Source organism: Leucoraja erinacea, chromosome 33 (assembly GCF_028641065.1).
Source record: "Leucoraja erinacea ecotype New England chromosome 33, Leri_hhj_1, whole genome shotgun sequence".
Classification (NCBI taxonomy): domain Eukaryota; kingdom Metazoa; phylum Chordata; class Chondrichthyes; order Rajiformes; family Rajidae; genus Leucoraja; species Leucoraja erinaceus.
In genome coordinates, this window is record NC_073409.1 from 3,780,482 (window position 1) to 3,800,000 (window position 19,519).

The window sequence follows — 19,519 nt, forward strand, 5'->3', positions numbered from 1 at the left end:
TCCTAGACTCTCCCAATAGTGGAACCATCCTCTCCGCATCCACTCTATCCAAGCCATAAGAATATTTGATCCTAGTAATATAAGAGGATATAACGTCCAGAGTTTTCGGTTCCAGTACAACCAATTGCACCAGAAATGGCAATGTCACTTAAAATGTCAAAGGATCCAATTCACATTGAATTCACTTTATCTTTCCTTTCCAACTTTCTCCTGTGAATCTTCTCCAGAAATTGTTAACTCCCTCTCATAGTGCAACGAATGTTAAGTACTTTTATCTGATCTTATTCAAATAGGTAAAATTGTTTGAGCACAAACTCTTTGTAAGTCCTTGGCAAATTTCCAATCTTTCCAGTGTCCTATTTTCCAGTTGCCATTACTACACAGGTTAGTCGGAGTGATCTTACGCAGACCTAATGGAACAGATCTTCCAGTCGTTATATCCAGTTTACTCAGTTGTTTATTGAAGTAGTTGTACAAATAAAGAGATGAACGCACCCAGGTTTTTCTTATTCTGCATGCAGGTTGTCGATCTGGATAGAGTGGATGTTCTGTCCCTGTTCTGGTGAGAAATGTACGCTCTCCTTCCCTGTGTCTGGTCTGCCACTCCCCGTCTACCATGCCCATATCTATATATCACTCTGTGCATCTAAGGACCACCACCAAGTGTCCAAAATAATACTGCAAGATATATCTAGACAAAATAGTATAATATGCCAAGAGGAGTTAGCCTAAACATAATTGGCTCCTAAACTCTCTAAAGCAGCAACAGCTGAATCTTCACCCAAGTGGCTGACACAGAGCCAGTGAACAGTGATATGGAGCAAGTGCTCTGTTTGATTTACCATGCTGCAATACAAAGGTGCTGACTACAGTAATAATGACTCCATTGCTAGACCAGCTCACATCACCTAACACACCACAGGCATTCATATTCCCATCAGTTGCTTGGCATTTTTATTATTTTGCTTTTAAAACCAAATGTGGCTTTTATATTTTACCACCTCGCATTTGAACAGTGTTTTAGTTTAGAGATACGGCGTGAAACAGGTCCTTAGGCCCACCGAGTCCGCGCCAACCAGCGAAACCCGCACACTAACACCAGCCAACAAGCTAGGGACAACTTACAATCCAATTAACCCACAAACCTGTTCGTCTTTGTAGTGTGGGAGGAAACTGAAGATCCCAGAGAAATCCCATGCAGCCACACTTGGTATACATGTAAAATTGGCCCTTGTGTGTGTAGGATAGTGTTTGTGTGCGGGGATCGCTGGTCGGTGCGGACTCGGTGGGCTTGGGTGGGAGAGCCTGTTTATGTGCTGTACCTCTAAACTAAACTATGTCATATTGCAGTTTTATGGTTTGGTTAGGCAAACATTTGGAGTATTGTGTGCAGTTCTGGTCACCCCTCATTACTAGAAGGATGTGGAGGCTACCAACATGTCTTGCTTGTATTGTGAAATACTTAACGTGGGACACCTAATATTCTGCTTCAACATGGCCGATCACGACCAAAGGAAACTTAATCTTTATCAACAATGAACTGCAGATGCTGGTTACCAAAGAAAGACACAAAATGCTGGAGTAACTCGATGGGTCAGGCAGCATCTCTGTCGGACATGGATAATTTCATTACAGGATCCCAACCTGAAATGTCACCTATCACAGATCTCTTGAGATGGTGTCTGACCCATTGAGTTACTCCTACATTCTGCCTTTCCTGTAAGATTTAATTTGTATTAACAAGGAACTGCAGATGCCACCTTACCAAAAAAAAGACATAAAATGCTGGAGTAACTCTGCGGGCCAGGCAGTGTGTCTGGAGAACATGGATAGGTGACGTTTTGGGTCAGGATCCTGTACAGGATCCTGACCCAAAACGTCACCTATCCATGTTCTCCAGAGACGCTGTCTGGCCCGCAGAGTTACTCCAGCGTTCTGTGCCTTTCCTGCGAGATTTGATCCTTAATTAGTTTGGAATGCCTCACATCTCATTGTGTGCACCCCAGGCTCATCATTCTACGAACCGCTCTGATTTTAAGTTGCAATTTTTTAAGATTGGTCTGAAATGATAATTTAAATGAAAATGATGAATTTGCCACAAAAGAGATTGGGTGCGATGCTAATATATCAGCAATTAATTGCACTTCCCATTCTCAACGAGGAGCCTTCCTACACACACAGGAAAGTTAACAATACCTTATCCCACCTGCTTTTAAAAATGATGCGCATTTTAATGGCTGAAAAGTATATTAGTGTAAAAAATAAGTGGTGACCAACCTCCTTAATATTTGGTGGCTAGAAGTGCAGTTCCTCTTAGACACAACACTGAGATTTATTTGTCCTGATTTTTCCTAATAGAGACCTAACTTTTAGGTCTTGCCCTTACAGTAGGTGGTAAACCATAATATGAAGGAGTCTTTTGTCACAGTAATTCAGTTTTGCTAATTTACTGCATCTAATAAAGAACAAAGGAACAAAGCGTTCACAAGGAAACGTTACAGGTTATAATAACTCTCTCCCCCCCCCCCCCCCCCCCCCCCCCCCCCACCACCACCACCCCCCCCCCAACCTCCCGCTTTCCAAATTAATCAGAATTTATTTTTAAAAATTCCTATTTTTACAGTTCCCCGTTAATTAAAGGGGCTAAGATGTAAATTGGAAGAGTGACGATGTACATCGCAGAGAGCTGTAAACAAGACTCATTAAAAAGATGAATGACTGTGCAGATTGTTAAAATTGCTTACTGTGCAAGTGTATATTTTATAATTTCGTGACTGCTAAAAGGGCTAATGCCACATAGTCATCCCACATTTATAATGGATGGTAATTTTAAACAGTGAAAAAGGGAAAACAGATCATGCTATTAATCAACAAGCTTAAAGGTCAGTCTTTCTATCAGCGCCAGCCGTTGGATGTAAAACACTCGTAAACGAGAGAAAACAGGGAAAAATAGACAAAAATTCCCCCTCTGGTGTAAACATGAAAGGTGTGTGTGTTCACTTGTTCTGTGAAAGTGACACACAAAGTAAACACCAGCCATTTGATAAGCAAACTTTATTGTATTATTACTGGCTTTGTTAATTAACATTATGAACTTTTTAATTGGAGAGAGAAGGGATATAATGAGCTTTTGCATTCAGGAAGCAGCGTGCTGCTTTTATGATCGACCTGCAGAAGCCTTGAACGTGCAGGGAGATAAGGTGGGACGATATACTCAGCATCGGAGGGGAAAGATCATCCGACGTCTGGAGGCTTTCGACAACTGGTATCAGGGGTTACGGAGCAAAGGCAGGAGAATGGGGTTAGGAGGGAGCAATGCTGTGGATCAGCCATGGCTGAAAGGCAGAGTAGACTTGAAGGGCCGAATGGCCTAACTCTGCTCCTATTACTTATGAACTTATTCACCTGAATTCTTCCAGGATCACAGCATAACCTCTGACTTGTGCCGAAATGGTCTACACAAAAAAAACCCAACATATTTTTATCAACATTCTTGTGCATTGTGCTTGTTTAGTTTTTTTAGTTTAGTTTAAAGATACAGCATGGAAACAGGCCCTTCAGCCCACCGAGTCCGCACCAGCCAGTGATTCCCGTACACCAACACTAAACTACACGCTATATCTAGGGACCATTTTTTACCCAAGCCATTTAACCTACAAACCTGTACGTCTTTGGTATGTGGGAGGAAACCGGAGCACCCGGAGAAAACCCACGCAGGTCACGGGGATAACATACAAACTCCTGACAGACAGCACCCGTGGTCAGGATCAAACCCGGGTCTCAAGCGCCGTAAACAGCAACGCTACTGTTGTGCCATCGCGCCGCCCCTAAATTATATATTTTATCCTCATTTTTTTTCTTTATAATTAATTAAAATGATCCTTTCTTATAATTTACTTGAGAAAATCAATGGTGGATTTTATAAAAAGAAACTTGATATTTTATTATGAAATACTGTGATTATAAAGAATCTTACTGAGCAGGAATAGGTAACCCGGCCTATGTCAAGTTGGCTTAGGCCCTCCACTGTAAGGTGCTTTGATAGCCTGTTTTATTAACTGCTTGCGAAGCATCACTGTCTGGACAAATAGTTAGTCAGGGTGAGAGGCTTAGTTCACTGATCCATAGAGAGTCTTAGAGCAGGGAAACAGGCCCTTCAGCCCAAGTTGCCCACACTGACCAACATGTCCTGTCTACACTAGTCCCACTTGTCCCATAGCCCTCTGGACTTTTCCTATCCATGTACCTGCTTAAATTTTTCTTAAACGTTGCGATAGTACCTGCTCAACCCTTTCTTCCGGCAGCTTGTTCCAGGCACCCAACACCTGTGTGTAAGAAAGATACCTCTCGGGTTCTTATTAAATATTTTCCCCCTCATGTCTTCTGGTTGCTGATTCTCCTACTCTGGGCAAGAGGTTCGGTGAGTCTACCTGACCTATTCTTTTGATTTTTTAAACCTCTATAAGATCACCCCTCATCCTCCTGCGCTCCAAGGAATAGAGTCTTATTGTCCTGGGATGGCATCAGCAGCCTGACCTGCTGGTAAAGGTCAGAAGGTCTGTCCACTATAACCAAAATCCATTACAAAGGGGTTCATAATAACGAGGGTTTACTTTATTGCAGAGCAATTGTTAAGACTGACACCAGATTGCTCCTTTTAAGGAGTGCTGGTGATTAGCCACGAAACATCCCCGGAGCCATAGCTGACGTGTTCATGGAATTAGAAGACACTGCAGATGCTGGAACCTTAGTGACTGTCATTGGAGTCTGAAGAAGGGTCTCGGCCTGAAACATCGCCCATTCCTTCTCTCCAGTGATGCTGCCTGTCCCGCTGAGTTATGCCCCTGTCCCACTTAGGAAACCTGAACGGAAACCTCTGGAGACTTTGCGCCCCATCCAAGGTTTCCGTGCGGTTCCCGGAGGTTTTTGTCAGTCTCCCTACCTGCTTCCACTACCGGCAACCTCCGGCAACCACCTGCAACCTCCGGGAACCGCACGGAAACCTTGGGTGGGGCGCAAAGTCTCCAGAGGTTTCCGTTCAGGTTTCCTAGGTAGGACAGGGGCATTACTCCAGCATTTTGTGACAATCATTCCGCACTCTTGAGGCATCCAAGTCTTTCCAGATTGAAGTTTGCATCGAGAAAGCATTGACTAAGTCAGATTTATGTACAAGAATATTCAGACTATTTCCTTTTTTTTTGCCTTCTGGATACAGAATCAGAAGGATAGATAACAGTTTAGTTTAGTTTAGTTTAGTTTAGTTTAGTTTAGTTTAGTTTAGTTTAGTTTAGAGATACAGAGTGAAACCTGACGCTTTGGCCCACTCAGTCCGCACTGACCAGTGATCACAGTACACCAGTTCTATCCTACACACTAGGGACAATGTCCAGAAGCCAATTAACCTACAAATTAAATATCATCATTGTTCAGTCAAATCTTGCAAATTTGAAGTTATGCATTAATTACATCACCTCTCTGTGTATGTCCTCATTTTTTTAATGGATTTAAAAGATCAATATTTAAAAATAATAAAATAACTATTCTTACTATTTTAATTTAGAATGGGCATATGGAACATCTAATTCTTAAAAGGTAACTCTTTAGTACAAACTATTATTTAATGCAGCAAACTATAAATTATGTTAAATTAGTAAATCTCTGTAACAGGTCGATTTTACTAAAATGGAATCTGATTTGTAAAATATAAAGTGAAACTTCAAAATAAAATAAAAAAATAACTTTTCTTGCTATTTTAATTTAGAAGCAGCATGTGGAACAGAATTAAGGTAGCATTCTTGTACAAAGTATTATTTAATACAGCAAAACGATGTTGAAATAATAAATCTATGTGACGTGTCACTTTAACAGTTAAACACTTTACTAAAATGTAATCTGATTTTGTAAAATGTAAAGTGAAACTTTAAAAGAATCAATCATCATTTTTAATTAGTGCATCCATTCTCTTCAATGTTTGAAGCATTATTTTCTTGCCGAGTTTTATCGTGAGTTTGTCTCAGTAATTATTTACGTGGGTCCAGATAAATTGTTTATTGTTTCTGAAAGATATACAGTCTATCCTCCCAAGGACACTTTGCCGTTTTGTTTCTGACTAAGCAGCCTGACAAGTTGACTCTATCATTTCCTATTTTTCGAGTCAACCCTCATCTGTGCCCAAGGCAGCCTCTATGAACTGAAATTATTCTGTCGGGAGCTCTTTTACAAGGAAGTTACTTCATTTCCATCTTTTGTGTTGTGCTGAATGCAAACGTCGTTCTCTCAGCAATATTCAGCCCCTTAAACTCCCATCTTCACCCTTATATAAATATACACCCCTTCCCTGACCATCATTCACGTCAAGCCTAGAAAAATAGGCACTTCCTCATCGGTTATATCCCCCTGCAATGTCAACAGCTGCACACACTCGCCTCAGAGATTCCTTATCTCTAAGTTTCCATTTGTTTCTCTGCTCCACCAAGGTTTCCAATAAAAGATTTTATTAAACTCTTACTTAGACAACTTGGAAAAGGGTTCACAAAATGTGATCTTGCGCAGATACCTCTGATCAACGGCAAGAAACCAAAAAGAATTTACTTGGAGAAGCACAAAACAATGAACTATGAGTCTTACTCACCGAGTTCGTATGGGAAACTTATGCTGATAATAATTCCAGGAAAAAAAAAATGGCCAAGTGGCTGGAGGTCAAATCTATGTTTAAAGGAACAAAAACGTCAGGAATGTTTGATTTCCAAATAAAGAGCACAAGGAAGGAAAATTCATCAGTGGTGGTAAAACACACCACAAAGTCAGACTCTAGTCCAAAAAAATATAGAGCGTTTGACAAAGCCACTTAACATTTCTTGGCTAGCACTGGAGTAACTCAGCGGGTCAGGCGACGTCAGTGGAGGGAGTGGATGGGCGATGTTTCGTATTGCAATAATTTGTAATCGTTTTTGGTCAACAATCACAGTGGAGTGTGAATGGACTTGAACTTTTCTTCTTGTATTTTGAACTATCAATTCTTATTCTGCATTTTACTAAGTTCCAAAAGGTGTCCCAGCATCATTTATACCTTTAGTAACAACCAAAAACGTCGCCTGTCATTTCACCTCCACAGATGCTGCCAGACTCAATGAGTTACTCCAGCACTTTGGGTTTTATTCTATATTTCAGCATCTACAGTTCCTTGTGTCCAACATGTCTCAGCAGCTACGAGGCAAGTTAAGGACCATCTCCTGTGCTTCAAATGGGGACCAACTAGCCTTTGGTCAATTGCAATTGAGGGAGTGCAGCGTAGGTTCACCAGGTGAATTCCTGTTATGGCGGGACTGACATATGATGAAAGAATGGGTCGACTGGGCTTGTATGTACTGGAATTTAGAAGGATGAGAGGGGAACTTATAGAAACACAAAATTCTTGACTACATCCAGACATGGATGGCTGCCTGGTCCCTTGAGTTATTCCAGCATTTTGAGTATCTGTGGTGTAAACCAGCATCTGCAGTTCCTATAATGTGATTAGCCATGATCACATTGAATGGCGGTGCTGGCTCGAAGGGCCAAATGGCCTACTCCTGCACCTATTGTCTATTGTCTATATTGTCTACCTACACATTCTATTTATTAACATTGAATATAGAGAAGTACAGCACAAGAACAGGCCCTTCAGCCCACAATCTCAATGCTGAACATAATGCCAAAATAAACTAATCTCATCTGCCTGTACATGAGTCATATTCCTCCATTTTCTGCATATATATATATATGTATATATACATCTAAAAGCCTCGTAAATATCACCATCGCATCTGCCTCCACCACCACCCCTGGCAACGTGTTCCCAGAAATATTGCCTCACTCCCCATTATCTGGGCAAAAAAAACATGCTCCTTTAAACTGTGTCCCTCTCACCCTAACGCTACATCCTATACTCTTTGACATATCCACTCTGGGGAAAAAAGGTTATGTCTGACTAACTTACAGTATCTCACGATTTAACACACTTCCATCAGGAATCTGTTCTTCTTCCAGCCAGAGTGTGCACTCTCTAAATTATGTATTCACATTCTTGAACATAACTTGTCCCAGTGCAGCCGTGACATTTTACACTCTGTCAACAGTCTTGCCGATAAGAGAGAGTTGTGTCGCAGTGTGTTGCCTCGCAGTTCCTCACTGACTAAAGAGACTCGCTACTCAGAAAGATCTGGAGAGAGGGAGAGGGGGAAAAAAAATCTGTCTCCTGATTATCAGCTGAACAAAAATGATGTGCTTACTTCAAATGAACACTGCTGTAAAGCAGAAATCTATAATGAGAGGGTGTCAGAGAGTCAACCTGCAATCTACATGCCAAGATACGTGTACTTGTGACGTCTTCATGGAATTGGAGTCTAACTGGCCTGTTGTGTGAAACTGTCAGCCAGCCTGACATGTCATATCTTACCTCACCTCTTCACACCGGGCGGCACGATGGCGCAGCGGTAGAGTCGCTGCCTTACAGCGCTTGCAGCACCGGAGACCCGGGTTCGATCCAAACTACGGGTGCTCTCTGTATGGAGTTTGTACGCTTTCCCCGTGGGTTTTCTCCGAGATCTTCGGTTTCCTCCCACACTCCAAAGACGTGCAGGTTTGTAGGTTAATAGGCTTGGTATAAGTGTAAATTGTCCCCAGTGTGTGTAGGATAGTGTGGGTGTGCGGGGATCGTATGGTCGGTGTGGACTCTATGGGCCGAAGGGCCTGTTTCCACGCTTTATCTCTAAACTAAACTAAAAAGCGTGACACTATTTCTTCTGTCATGAGGACATCAAAGAAATAGCGATCATAATTTTTTTTCCGCACTCCGCAACAATCTACCAGGTGGGGTTGCAGTTTGAGAAGAAGAAAGAATATGAGAGGGTATGGATAAGGACAGACTATCCCCATTGATCCTTTAAACCTAACCACAGTTATAAGCCGGTGATTGGTAACAATGATGAAAATAACTACACACTATGCTGAGACAAACTGGAACCTGTCAAGCCTAAGGCAATTGTGATTCTTTTACTAATCCCATTTACTTCACATTGGGTCATTTTCTGAATTAAGTATTCATTATGTCCCTTAATTATTAATGATTTGTGATCTATGATCAATTATCAGTCAATTATCAGTTGCTGCTACTTTCCTTGCACACCCAGGACTTAAATAATACATTGTGTAATTAGGCTTGTAGATATAATTAACAATAATACGACAAAGAGGGGAATGTGGAGGTGCAAGTCTTTGGATGGAAGAGTAATAACTTTATATGAATTTTGATTGTTTTTATCAGGGAACATTTTTATTTCAATTTATACTATGAAATTGTTATCCATGACCTGAGACTAATTGCACATTCCATAACTAAAGTTCGCTTTAATTAATGTTGCGTTTGGGGTAATGATAACATCCTGTATTATTAGCGGAAGACTTCAATCTCGCTGAAGTGACCTGAGTTGCTGCCTTGGAAATATATTGCACTAGCAGGCAGTGGAAGCAGATGCCCATTAAGAAAATAGAACTAATGATATCAAACTACTTCTCGGCTTGTTTTGAAACTGACAAAGCTGTCATCCACATAATCTAGGAGGCTATTGTAGCGTTCTGAGAAAGCTATACCACTATACCCATTTCAGTCCAATTTCCTAATAATGGACCTGTCATAAATTCTAAAAGGCAACAGGACAGTGAGTACTGGTGTAATTGCTAGGGCATGGCTGCTACCATGAAGACATGATAAATATCAAAGAAAATGGTTGTCACTTTGGGCCCAGACCCTATTACATACTGGTAATTTTAGTAGCTTCAGCACCCTACATCATTCCCTTGTTGTGAATTGATGCCTTTTTTATTTGCTCGAAGATTGAGTTGCATGTCATCTGATGTCCTTTAAAAAGGCATTGTTTGCCCCGCATGAGTTTTTAAAAAAAACTTTATTCTGCAGCTTTGGAAAATGTTAGAAATTATAAACATAGAAAATAGGTGCAGGATTAGGCCATTCGGCCCTTCGAGCCAGCACCGCCATTCAGAATGATCATGGCTGATCATTCTAAATCAATACCTTGTTCCTGCTTTCTCCCCATATCCATTGATTCTGTTAGCCCTAAGAGCTATATCTCACACTCTTGAAATTCAACGTGATCCAATATTAGATAGAGTTAGTGGGATAGCAAAGTTAAGGGATATGGAGAGAAAACAGGAATGGGGTACTGATTGTGGATGATCAGCCATGATCACATTGAATGGCGGTGCTGGCTCGAAGGGCCGAATGGCCTACTCCTACAATAATTGTCTATTATTTGGCTATCAACAGTATTTAAATGTCTGACAATTTATCCGATTTGCTTCAAAGGGTTTATCTGGTTTATCAAAACATAAAGAACATCTATTAATTAAATGGAAGGAATAAAATGAATACACTTGGTGCAACAAGTAACTTCACCTGTGCAATGAAAGCATTAGGAGGGAGAGATAGATCAGCCATGATTGAATGGCGGAGTAGACTAGATGGGCCAAATGGCCTAAATGTGCTCCTATCACTTATTGCCTTATGACCTTTTGAAACCAGAGCACCCGGAGGAAACCCACACAGTCACAGGGAGAACGTGCAAACACTACACAGACAGCACCCAAGGTCAGAATCAAACTCGGGTCTCTGGCTCGGTGAGGCAGCAGCTCCACCAGCTGTGCCGATTTCTTCTGAATTTTGAGAATTTCCAGATACAACTATCCGTGGAGCATTTGGAATCTCTTGTTTTGAATTTTGGGATATTGTCCAACATTTCACAGGCAGGGCAGCATGGTGGTTCAGCGCGGTGGTTCAGCGGTAGAGTTGCTGCCTTACAGCGCTTACTGCGCCGGAGACCCGGGTTCGATCCCGACTACGGGTGCTTTCTGTACGGAGTTTGTACATTCTCCCCGTGACCGCATGGGTTTTCTCTGAGATCTTCGGTTTCCTCCCATACTCCAAAGACGTACGGGTTTGTAGGTTGATGGGCTTGGTATAAATGTAAATTGTCCCAAGTATGTGTCGGACAGTGCCAATGTGCGGGGATCGCTGGTTAAGGGCCTATCCCACTTTCCCGAGTTACTCACGAACTCTCCCGAGTTTTCCCCTTGATTCGAACTTGGGGAATGTCGGTAGCGAGTCTGTAGGAGGCCGTAGGGACCATAGATGTTTCGTGGCGGCTCATAATGCCAGCTGTAGGAACTCGGGGCATCAAGTAAGTCGGGACTTTTTTCAACATGTTGAAAAATCTCCATGAGTAAAAAAAATAGCCCCGAGTACCTACGAACGGCTATTACCGTAATTCTCCAAGTTCGAATCAAGTGGAAAACTCGGGAGAATTCGTGAGTAACTCTGGAAAGTGGGACAGGGCCTGTTTCCGTGCTGTATCTCTAAATTACACTAAACTAGTGTAACACTCAGCTGTGTTAATTGTGTCCATCTACAAAGCTGACCCATTGGGTACAAGTAACATGATCACTGAGGGAAATTTTGATTTATCTCAGAAATGAACTTTATTCAGAATAGAGAAATGTATACAAAACAAAAACAGTGCAAAAACTCTTCACACATTCTCTATACATTCAATAATGTCATACTCAGATGTGTTCACACCTATCATTAAACAAAGCTCCCTTGCCACTCATGGGGAGATGATTGTCTGGGCATCGCAACTTCCAATCAGTACACGATGTGTTTACTTCAATAGTAATTTACGGTAATTGGTCTATAGTGATTACGCTATTGATATACTGATCTTTCCTTAAACCAAGCTCTAATTACCTTTTAAGGTTCACGGGCATCTTTATAAATTTCTCCAAATTCACTGCATTCACACCCTGCACTTACTCTGCCGCAAAGATAGACGCTAAATGCTGGAGTAACTCGGCGGGACGGACAGCATCTCTGGAGAGAAGGAATGGGTGAGGTTTCGGGATGAGACCCTTCCTCAGGCCGAGAGTCAGGGGCCTTGGGTTACATAGAATCATAGAAAATAGATGCAGGAGGAGGCCATTCGGCCCTTCGAGCCAACACCACCATTCATTGTGATTATGGCTTATCGTCCCCAATCAATAACCCGTGCCTGCCTTCTCCCCATATCCCTTGATTCCACTAGCCCCTAGAGCTCTATCTAACTCTCTCTTAAATTCATCCAGTGATTTGGCCTCCATTGCCCTCTGTGGCAGGGAATTCCACAAATTCACAACTCTCTGGGTGAAAAAGTTCTTAAATGGCCTCCCCTTTATTCTAAGACTGTGGCCCCTGGTTCTGGACTCGCCCAACATTGGGTTGATTCAGAGATTGTTACCTCAATTGAGTTACCAAGGGGTGCGAACATTTGGTTCTCCCGAACCGATGACCGCGAGGTGAAAATGACTAACAAACAGTGGAGCCATTGGATACATATCTCATAGTGTCACAGCCACCATTAAACCCTTTCCTGAGTCAATGCCAGTCGCAATCGAAAGCCAATGCTTGGTCTTAATGTCACGGCCCCTTCTTACTCAGAAATCCATCTGATATGTTCAGGCATGAGGTACACAGTGAAAATCTACACGTATAAATGCCATACAGAAATAAATGAAGGATCTTAATAGTCCATTACCTCACTGAGAAAATTAACCATTACACTGGGTGAAGCAGTATAATTATAGGTGCTTATATGTGTATGTGTGTTGGAAGGAACTGTAGATTTAAACCACAGATTGACAAAAAAAAGCTGGAATAACTCAGCGGGACAATGAGTGACATTTCAGGTCGAGACCCCTTTCATATGTGTATGTGTATGTATGTGTATGTAGGTGTATGTGTATGTAGGTGTATGTGTATGTAGGTGTATGTGTATGTAGGTGTATGTGAGTATGTATATATACACACTCGTCTCCTCCCACACTCCAAACACCTACAGGTTTGTAGCTTAATTGGATTTGTTAAAATTGTAAATTGTCCCAAGTGTGTTAATGTGCAGGGATCACTGGACGGCATGGACCTGGTGGGCCGAAGGGCCTGTTTCCACACTGAATCTCCAAACTAAACTCTCGACCCGAAACGTCACCCATTCCTTCTCAGCGGGAGGTGCTACCTGTCCCGTTGAGTTTTACTCCAGCATTTCGTGTCTGTCTTTACTTTCCAGCCGAGTTCTGTTACCATGTTTGGTGCCTGTGTAAAATTGTCAGAGGACAAAGGAAGAGGGCTTCTATTTTTCTGTTGTAATGGCCGTATCGAGGCTCCTCTTTAGCGGAACCGGGCGATATATTGTCAAGTCAGAATTGCACTTATTAAAAGTTGATAATCTAAAGGCAGTCGAAGGTTGTAGGAAGTGGAATTCAGAGGGGAGCACTTGGTGAAGGTTATTCGCTGTCACTTTGTGTAGCACATGTGAGAGGGCATTTAGAAAAACGTTCTGTGCATGACGTTGATCATAAGTGCGTCTCCGAATACTGCCATTGACCTTTAGAGAGAAAACTGACATCATAAAGTGTAGTTTGCCTCCGACCAAATGGGAATGCCATGGCAGATTAAGGTGTGTTTAAATTATGCATCTCTTCCAGACACCTGGGGAGATAGCGTGTGACAGAGGGGAAGAGACAGAGAAAACCACAGAGAAGTAGATAAAGGAATCCAATATATAAAAGGCAAAGAAAGATTCGGGGATGATTTACTTGTGCTCAGAACACTTACAAAGAACGCACGAAAAATCCAAAATTACAGACAACGCCACATTTTACTGTTGAAGTGATTCAGATGTGAGGTATTTACAGCTCAATTTTTACGCGAGCTTCCAGTACACTGCGCAAAATAATGGTTTATTTTCACGTTAAGCTCGTCTGACAAGTGCAATCCTTACGAGTCTATAACACGAGTGGACAGTTCCAACTGTGTTCTTACACCCTAGCTAAATGGCGATTTCACACATTATTAAAGTCACACCAGAAAATACACAGCACATCCCAGCACGCTGAACCCTGATGCAATCCTATTGATTGCCGTCGGATTAGTGTAGGTGATGGTTAATTTAACGTGTTTAGCGGGAACGTTAATGGAATCGTCCCATGATCTTCTGTCTAACATGCGTATGAAATAGACCGGGTGAGACCTTCACACTTAAAGTCAATGCAATTAAGTTGTGCAGGGGGACACAAAGTGCTGGAGTCACTCAGCAGGTCAGGCAGCATCTCTGGAGAACATTGACAGGTGACGTTTTGGGTCGAAACTGATTGTGTGTGGGAGGGGGGTGGAGGGTGGAGAAGAAATCTGGAGGAGGAATGTGGCCGGACAAAGCGCTGCAGGCCAGGTGGACGTCTGATCAGCAGATGGTTGGAACAAAGGCCAGAGATAAGAACTGAAGGTGTGAGATAGGGTTGAGCACAGGGCCGGATTTAGATGAAGAGAGGCCCTAGGCTATTCGACTTGTGAGGCCCCTCCCAATCCCCCACCCCCACGATGAGAGGAAGATGGAAGAATCCACCAGATTGACACCGATGTGCAGCCGAGCGTGGCCAATGAGATAAGGGCTGGAAAGCTTTTTATTTATTGCCAGTGCTAGTGTCGAGTTATCGGCTTAAAACACTATTATTTTGAAATGGAGGGCAAGGAAAATTACTGATGTGTTGTTTAGAGACTACAGTGCGTTGTGACAGCATATGTAAGAAAGGCCTATGGCAGTGTCAAAAATATTATAAACAAGGCCCATTCGAAGCTTTTCAAAAAGGGGGTGGCATTGCAGGATTACTAAATAATTATGTGAAATAAGTGCACGCAGCGCATATCACAAGCGCAAAGCTCAAAGATCCTTGTGGCCGGGGGTTTTAGATGCTCTCTGGTGCATTCTCAGCCTTATTTTGCACCAAATTTATGACCAATATTTCAGAAATAATTTTGGTTGAGCAAGAGCAATAAGTGGTTGGAATGGAATGTTTGGGATCATTGTTGTATACATTTTTTAAAATCTAGAATTGAAGCTGTCCTTGTTTTAATAATCGAGTTGTACTGTAAAATGTTATGTAAAATGTTATAAAGGGGCAAGCAAACACTGCAAATAAAATACTGTAAGTTTTTGCAGTAAATAAAACCTTTTTTTAGAAAATGTTTAGTGTGTTAATTTGGTTGCCTGTTACTGTTCGACTGTGTTAGTGTGTGCACATTAAAAATATGATGCAAAATAAAAGTCGCAACTATGGAATACATATTTTTCAGGTTTGTTATCAAAGAAAAGAAAGCAGTTCCAATTCTTTGATATTATTCAAATGGAGGAGAAAATATAATTGCTCTAAAACCTAGCTTAATTTTGCAATTTCACTAAAGATTATCCCCCTTTCCCTCTCCCCCCTCCCCCTCCCTAAACCTCTCTCTCTCCCTCCCCATCTCTCACTCCCCCTCCCCCCCCCGTTCTCCTCTCTCTCCCCCCCGCTCTCTCTCTCCCCTTCCTCACCCTCTCTCTCCCTACCACACAGCGAGGCTCCGACTCCGCGCCGCAGACACCGCAGAACCCCCCCCCCCCCCCCCCCCCCCCCCCCCCCCCCCCCCCCCCCCCCCCCCCCCCCCCCGGCCCGGAAAACGGGCACTCCCGCAACGCAATATTCCACTACTTACCTGGAGGAGACACCTGGGATCTTTGGTAGACACGAGGCATCGCGGTGATGGTGTGGAGTGCAAATGGAGTGCAATCTAAACCCGCCCGGGCCCACTGTGCACGCGCGGAGAGACAGCGTCATTTTGCGTCGCTACTGCGTCACCGGCTTCCCCCAAATGCGCAGGAGCGCGAGTTTTCTCTGTACATTCCAGCTTCCTCCCACGCTCGAAAGATGTCCAGGCTCGTGCTTTAATTGGCTTTGGTAAAATTGTAAATTGTCCCTAGTGTGTGTAGGATGGTGCTTGTGTACATGGGTGAGCGATGGTGGGCGCGGACCCGGTGGGCTGATGGGCCTGTTTTCACGCTTTATCTCTATAACTGAAACTACAAGGGTCCCGACCCAAAACATCGTCTATCTATGTCCCCTAGTGATGCCGCCTGACCCACTGAGTTACTCCAGCACTTTGTGTGTAGCATGGCCTGTATGCAGGCAAATTCAATGCAAGGTTAAATGAGCGCGTGAAGGAGAACGGAATATAAAGTTAATCAAATGGAGCAAAATACAATCTGCGGCAGCAACTCAACCCATCAGTCAGTTGCTCCAGCAGTTTGTGTTTGCTTTAGATAGAGTCATAGTCGTAGAGTCATGCATCATGGAAACTAGCCTCTCAATCCAACTTGCACATGCCGACCAACATTCCCCATCTACACTAATAATAATAATAATAATAATAATATTTTATTGTCATTGCACATATGTGCAACGAGATATGGTATGCAGCTTCCATCCGATGTCATAACTTAAACAACTAATAACATTTAGATTTTGATACCCTGAGAATCTGGGGTATCTAATATTGCCCCCAACATTGGGAGCATCACTAGTCCCACCTGCTAGTTCCCACCAATCACTCTGCTATCCACATACCTGCCCAAACGGCTTTTACATGTTGTTATGGTTCATAGAAACATAGAAACATAGAAAATAGGTGCAGGAGTAGGCCATTCAGCCCTCCGAGCCTGCACTGCCATTCAATATGATCATGGCTGATCATCCAAAATCAGTACCCCATTCCTGCTTTCTCCGCATATCCCCTGACCACTATTTTTAAGAGCCCTATCTAGCTCTCTCTTGAAAGCATCCAGAGAACCTGCCTCCACCGCCCTCTGAGGCAGGAATTCCACAGACTCACCACTCTCTGAATATCCCAATATTTCCCAATATTACTCTGATTCAGGTTTTAATGCCCATGATATCTCTGCCCACATTCTGCACAACCACCAAATCTGCCTTGACCAGCGATCCCCACACACGAACACTGTCCTACACACACCAGGGACAATTGTACATTCATACCAATCCATTTAACCTACAAACCTGTACGTCTTTGGAGTGTGGGAGGATGTCGGAGAAAACCCACGCAGGCCATGTGGAGAATGTACAAACTCCACAAAGCCAGCTCCCGAAGTTGGGATCGAACCCGGGTCTCTGGCGCTGTGAGGCAGTAGCTCTACTGCTTTGCCACCGTGCTGCTGTGTGTGTGTGTGTGTGTGTGTGTGTGTGTGTGTGTGTGTGTGTGTGTGTGTGTGTGTGTGTGTGTGTGTGTGTGTGTGTGTGTGTGTGTGTGTGTGTGTGTGTGTGTGTGTGTGTGTGTGTGTGTGTGTGTGTGTGTGTTGGCCATGTATGTGCAATGAGAAATCACCTGGCGTTATTACCTGGAGAAGGGGTGTGTTAATGAGCAGGCTTCAAGGGCAAAGGTAACAAAGGCGTGGCAACTTGTAGGTCTGTACAGATACATCACATTCACTAGCAGCGGCTGGGCAACACAGTTTATTTACCGAAAGGCGGTGTGAGTTTGGTACAAATGAAACCTTTCGCTCCATGTCCCGCCTGCTTTGCCAGTCGAGCTCAGCAAACATGGTGCAAATGAAAGAGCAAACCCCTTCCTATATAAACCTCGGCAGCTGCGGAAACCAAATAACCACCTTGACATCTCATCACAAAATGAAAGCAGCGAGGGAGCTTTAGGGTTTAAAACTCAAATAAAGTTTTTGAGGGCTGCAAAAGTGTCTGTCAAGTTAATGACCACTGATCATAATCAGAGGCCACCTCGAGCGGAACGAGTTACCGTGCCGACGGAAAAATCCCAGAGGTTTCCTGTCACAATTTAACAGACTGGTCTCACACTGGAGATGTCCGTGGTCAGCTTCATGTGCCACATCACCCATTAAAATGCAATCCACAGAATAAAAGAGAAAATCACCTTCAAACCAACCATGGGCCACAATGGGCTCCATCCTACCTGAGATCATCTGATGCCGACCCTGGTTCTGGCCTCCAGATTGGCCTCCACAACCTTCGGTGGGAACGCATTCCACACAAATCATGCAGAGTCGGTAAAATTTGGCCAAAGGGTGCGGACGTCTCAAAATCTTCAATTGCTGGTGGATGGCAGTGGTCAGGTAGCATCTGTGGACACAATAGACAGCTGACGCATGGAGTCAGGACCCTCTTCAAACCGAGCCATGTTCAAAACTTTGTGTCCATTCCCTCCATTGGTAAAATCATAGAGTGATACAGCGTGGAAACAGGCCCTTCAACAACACTTGCCCACACCGACCAACATGTCCTATCTACACCAGTCCCACCTGCCTGCATTTGCCCCATATCCCTCTAAACCTATTCTATCCATGTACCTGTCAAAATGTGTCTTAAACATTGTGATAGTACCTGCAAAGTATGCTGCCTGACCCACTGAGTTCCTCCAGCACTTTGCGTTTTTAATCAAGATTTCAGTATCTGCAGTTCCTTGAGCCTCTCCTAACATCTCACACTAGGATCTGCGTCTAATCTGCACATCACTTGGCATCTTAATGAGTTGAAAAAAAGTAGTAAAGTTACTTATTACTTAAATGTTAATAATTTGATCTTTCTCACACACTACGCCAAAAAACAGGAACAAAACTCAATGTGGTTCCATAATTCAGGCTGAGCGGTGGCCCAGCGGGAGAGTTGCTGCTTTACAACGCCAGAGACCCGGGATCGATCCAGACTGTGATGGGTGCTGTCGGAATGGTCTTTGTATGTTCTCCCGGGTTTTCTCCGGGTGCTCCAGTTTCCTCCCACACACCAAAGACGTACAGGTTTGTAGAGTAATTGGCTTCTGTAAAATTGTAAATTGTCCCTTGTGTGTGTAGGATAGCGTTAATGTGCGGGGATCGCTGGTCGGCGCGGACTCGGTGGGCTGAAGGGCCTGTTTCTGCGCTGTATCTCTAAACTAAACTAAACAAAGTCAACGACATATATGCCAGTTTCAGACAGTCCAAAAAAATCAGAGTAAGATATATCCACTCGCATAAGCTGCAATTTAAATAAATATGATAAAGCAAAATAATTTTCAGAATGATACATTAACTGTTTTAACGTTAAGCATTTGTTTCGGTGTGACCGTTCTTATTTCAGGGGATGAAATGAAGGACTTTCTCAGAGTTCACTAATCAAGCGTGAATCGGTTAAGAATCATTGTGATGTTTTATGTAAATGCAACTTTAAAAAAAACTTTCAATTGTGTTTAACTAGTTTCAAATGACCTTTGTAATATTGGTTATACCTTTTGAATTAATTTGCCCCAGCAGTTATAATGGTTGACCAGCTGATCAATTAATAATCAGATACAGGTCACGATTAACTGACGGCACTATTCATTAATCATTATATCTCTAAATGTCAACACACAGTGTCTGGGGAATATAGGCTGATCCTTGAAGATTTCATTGGATGCAGAATAGTTCAGTCTTTGCATAAGCACATGACAATCCCCGACGTGTTTAAAGAATCTCTTATTTTATCTATACGTTCATGTTTCCACAGGCTGTTCTGCTTCAAACATAACAAAAAAATCATCTTTTCCACTAGCTTCTTCAATTCG

At 42.9% G+C, this 19,519-nt stretch overlaps 1 long non-coding RNA gene across 1 annotated transcript in view; it reads right to left on the reverse strand.

Annotated features, from left to right (window-relative positions):
* Positions 1–19,519, reverse strand: part of LOC129712556 (uncharacterized) — a 378,151-nt gene that overhangs the window by 137,105 nt on the left and 221,527 nt on the right. Inside the window, exon 4 of the long non-coding RNA XR_008726088.1 lies at positions 17,894–18,060. This is a non-coding gene — a long non-coding RNA (uncharacterized LOC129712556). The remainder of the gene's footprint in view (positions 1–17,893; positions 18,061–19,519) is intronic.